This window comes from Phyllobates terribilis, unplaced genomic scaffold, assembly GCF_046119375.1.
Source record: "Phyllobates terribilis strain yellow unplaced genomic scaffold, ASM4611937v1 Scaffold_4861__1_contigs__length_56510, whole genome shotgun sequence".
NCBI classification, from domain to species: domain Eukaryota; kingdom Metazoa; phylum Chordata; class Amphibia; order Anura; family Dendrobatidae; genus Phyllobates; species Phyllobates terribilis.
The window spans coordinates 5,001-10,000 of NW_027367610.1; positions in this window are offsets into that span (position 1 = coordinate 5,001).

Sequence of the window (5,000 nt, forward strand, 5' to 3'; positions counted from 1 at the left end):
GGAACGGAGCCCTCGCAGCACCGGGAACATGTGCGGGAGGAGCGGCTCACTGTGCGGTGCATGGTCCCGAAGCGGCAGGCGTCTGGAAAACACCCCTTGCACGGGGAGGGCGAGGTGACTGGCCTCCGGAGGATGCCACGGCCGCCCCCGTCTCACCAACCGCACCCAAGACGACACACAGGGTCGCTCAGGGAGATGGCGTGCGGGGGTGGGCCTATGCGGCGCCACCGTCTGGCTTAGACCTGCCTCCGCCGCGGGGGGTCCTCGACCCACCGGCGGACAGGCACGAGGATTGGGAGAGGGGGGCTGGCCGTCGGGGTCCGCCGCGGCTCTGGCACTAACCCGGCGACGCTGAGGTCACGTGGGTGGTCGTCGGCCTGGCCGTGTCGGCGTCGCCCTCCAGCGTAGTCCCTCTTCCCGCTCGCGCCCGTAACCTCAAAGGGATGCCCGAGCGGCTTTTCTTCCCAGGGCTGCTCCCCGCCCAGGGCGGGAGCGCAGGGGGATCCCAGGTCGGCCTTTCACCGTACTCCCTACCTCTTGGCCCTCGTTCCTTCTCCCGTTCTCCATCTAACCCCTTGGCTCTGGGGTTTCCGCTCTCCCTCTCTCGCTCTCTCTCCTGCTCCCTGGCCGAGCCGCCTGGGAGGACGAGGGTCGAGGGGGAAGGCAACGGTCGGGCTGGGGCACACCGCACGGTGAGAACCCCCTTCGCCTGCCTCCACACCTCTGTCGTCCTCCCCACTGACGTAGGGGCTCGGGAAAAGACTGGAAATCGCGAAGCTCGGCAGTGGCGCGGAGAGGCCACCCACCGCCGCCGCTGTCGCCACCGCCGCGGAGGCCGCCCTTTCGGACACGAGGGGCAGCGCGAGCCTCCGCTGGCCGGGTACGCATCTGGAAGAAAAGGGCCGCCCTCGGAGAAGATCGCTGTGCTTCCCCGCACAGGGAGCGATTCGGACGACGGGCCCCCACGCCTGGCTGGGTGGGCGCCCCGCCGTTCGCCCGTACGGGTCGTCGGACCACTGCCTTCGCTCGGTTCGGGTCAAACTCCCCACGGCTCGGCCACCTCCGCAGACGGGAGGCGAGGCCGGCATGCGCGCCCAAAGATAGGTGTCGGAAGCCCGGGGGTAGAGGAGGAAGGGGACCGCTCACCTTAAGCCAGCGCGGGCTCCAAAGCCCGGGCCGAGCGAGCGGCGCCACCTCCCCACCCGGGAGCGCTGCGCCAGATCGATCGGAGGAAGAGCAGGGGTGCATGTAGGGACTTGCCCAAGTACGGAGGCTGCAAACCCCTGTCGTCGGGAGATACGTGCCCACGAGTCCTGGAAGCGCGACTCGGGTACAGGCGCCCTTGCGGGGGGGTACTGGATGTGGAACAGCACTGGGGTCGAAGCCACAAAAGCATCCGCCCTCATGGAGCCTCTCCTCGGCCTAAAAATCCAGATTTTAGCCTTGACGGCGCCCCCATGTGGAGAACCAGGGCCCGCGGGGGGGTCTGGCCAGGCTCACTTCAACCCAGGAACACCTCTCTGACTTGGGATAGGCGACCGGCAAAAGTCCCCCCACGCAGCTGCGGAAGCCTGGGTTCAGCCAAGGTGCAGACCTCCAGCCGAACAGGGACTCATAGCCAAAACGCATACCCAGGCCTACGGAGGTGAAAACCAGCTTAAATGAGTCGAAATGTGTCGGGGCTGAGAGGTACCTCTCTCTCATATATTCTGCCGGTGGTGTGCAAAACTGGGTCTTTGCATGGAGTGTCACCCTATACCCACTTTAGGGACGCATGCAAAAAAGTGCCCGATCGCCTGGAACTGTCAGGCGGATTCGGCTCCCTGGAATTTCCTCATTCTGGTTCTTTTTCACTTTTTGTCTCTTTTGCGACATCTAGTGGGCAGGCTGCATTACTGCAACCGGGGACACCTCAAAACGCTTGGAACTGGGGAGCGGGCTCAATTTACAAACGTTTTGCGGGTCCTGGAAGTCAAAATTGTGACTTCTGAAAACGACTAAGTATCAAGGACTCATCGCGCGAATCGCTCTGGAACTGAAATCGGATGCGCGCACTGACATGCTCCCCTCTCTGGAAGTCTGACACAAGTTGAAAAATTTTCTAAGTCCCCAAAAATTTTTTTTTTCAACTTTTTTTCAATTTTCCCCCTGTGGGATATATATTTTACCCACACTTTTGGAGCCCTCCTGGGATGCCCTCTAACATACTAGAACCTCATTTTGTGGAAGTTTTCACAAAATTGTGAAATTTTCAAAAAGTCAGAAATTTTGCCAAAAACGACTAAGTATCAAGGACTCATCGCGCGAATCGCTCTGGAACTGAAATCGGATGCGCGCACTGACACGCTCCCCTGTCTGGAAGTCTGACAAAAGTTGAAAAATTTTCTAAGTCCCCAAAAATTTTTTTTTTCAACTTTTTTTCAATTTTCCCCCTGTGGGATATATATTTTACCCACACTTTTGGAGCCCTCCTGGGATGCCCTCTAACATACTAGAACCTCATTTTGTGGAAGTTTTCACAAAATTGTGAAATTTTCCAAAAAGTCAGAAATTTTGCAAAAACGACTAAGTATCAAGGACTCATCGCGCGAATCGCTCTGGAACTGAAATCGGATGCGCGCACTGACATGCTCCCCTCTCTGGAAGTCTGACACATGTGTGAAAATTTTCTAAGTCCCCAAAAATTTTTTTTTTCAACTTTTTTTCAATTTTCCCCCTGTGGGATATATATTTTACCCACACTTTTGGAGCCCTCCTGGGATGCCCTCTAACATACTAGAACCTCATTTTGTGGAAGTTTTCACAAAATTGTGAAATTTTCAAAAAGTCAGAAATTTTGCCAAAAACGACTAAGTATCAAGGACTCATCGCGCGAATCGCTCTGGAACTGAAATCGGATGCGCGCACTGACACGCTCCCCTGTCTGGAAGTCTGACAAAAGTTGAAAAATTTTCTAAGTCCCCAAAAATTTTTTTTTTTCAACTTTTTTTCAATTTTCCCCCTGTGGGATATATATTTTACCCACACTTTTGGAGCCCTCCTGGGATGCCCTCTAACATACTAGAACCTCATTTTGTGGAAGTTTTCACAAAATTGTGAAATTTTCAAAAAGTCAGAAATTTTGCCAAAAACGACTAAGTATCAAGGACTCATCGCGCGAATCGCTCTGGAACTGAAATCGGATGCGCGCACTGACACGCTCCCCTGTCTGGAAGTCTGACACATGTGTGAAAATTTTCTAAGTCCCCAAAAATTTTTTTTTTCAACTTTTTTTCAATTTTCCCCCTGTGGGATATATATTTTACCCACACTTTTGGAGCCCTCCTGGGATGCCCTCTAACATACTAGAACCTCATTTTGTGGAAGTTTTCACAAAATTGTGAAATTTTCCAAAAAGTCAGAAATTTTGCAAAAACGACTAAGTATCAAGGACTCATCGCGCGAATCGCTCTGGAACTGAAATCGGATGCGCGCACTGACACGCTCCCCTGTCTGGAAGTCTGACAAAAGTTGAAAAATTTTCTAAGTCCCCAAAAATTTTTTTTTTCAACTTTTTTTCAATTTTCCCCCTGTGGGATATATATTTTACCCACACTTTTGGAGCCCTCCTGGGATGCCCTCTAACATACTAGAACCTCATTTTGTGGAAGTTTTCACAAAATTGTGAAATTTTCAAAAAGTCAGAAATTTTGCCAAAAACGACTAAGTATCAAGGACTCATCGCGCGAATCGCTCTGGAACTGAAATCGGATGCGCGCACTGACACGCTCCCCTGTCTGGAAGTCTGACAAAAGTTGAAAAATTTTCTAAGTCCCCAAAAATTTTTTTTTTCAACTTTTTTTCAATTTTCCCCCTGTGGGATATATATTTTACCCACACTTTTGGAGCCCTCCTGGGATGCCCTCTAACATACTAGAACCTCATTTTGTGGAAGTTTTCACAAAATTGTGAAATTTTCCAAAAAGTCAGAAATTTTGCAAAAACGACTAAGTATCAAGGACTCATCGCGCGAATCGCTCTGGAACTGAAATCGGATGCGCGCACTGACACGCTCCCCTGTCTGGAAGTCTGACAAAAGTTGAAAAATTTTCTAAGTCCCCAAAAATTTTTTTTTTCAACTTTTTTTCAATTTTCCCCCTGTGGGATATATATTTTACCCACACTTTTGGAGCCCTCCTGGGATGCCCTCTAACATACTAGAACCTCATTTTGTGGAAGTTTTCACAAAATTGTGAAATTTTCCAAAAAGTCAGAAATTTTGCAAAAACGACTAAGTATCAAGGACTCATCGCGCGAATCGCTCTGGAACTGAAATCGGATGCGCGCACTGACACGCTCCCCTGTCTGGAAGTCTGACAAAAGTTGAAAAATTTTCTAAGTCCCCAAAAATTTTTTTTTTCAACTTTTTTTCAATTTTCCCCCTGTGGGATATATATTTTACCCACACTTTTGGAGCCCTCCTGGGATGCCCTCTAACATACTAGAACCTCATTTTGTGGAAGTTTTCACAAAATTGTGAAATTTTCAAAAAGTCAGAAATTTTGCCAAAAACGACTAAGTATCAAGGACTCATCGCGCGAATCGCTCTGGAACTGAAATCGGATGCGCGCACTGACACGCTCCCCTGTCTGGAAGTCTGACAAAAGTTGAAAAATTTTCTAAGTCCCCAAAAATTTTTTTTTTCAACTTTTTTTCAATTTTCCCCCTGTGGGATATATATTTTACCCACACTTTTGGAGCCCTCCTGGGATGCCCTCTAACATACTAGAACCTCATTTTGTGGAAGTTTTCACAAAATTGTGAAATTTTCCAAAAAGTCAGAAATTTTGCAAAAACGACTAAGTATCAAGGACTCATCGCGCGAATCGCTCTGGAACTGAAATCGGATGCGCGCACTGACACGCTCCCCTGTCTGGAAGTCTGACAAAAGTTGAAAAATTTTCTAAGTCCCCAAAAATTTTTTTTTTCAACTTTTTTTCAATTTTCCCCCTGTGGGATAT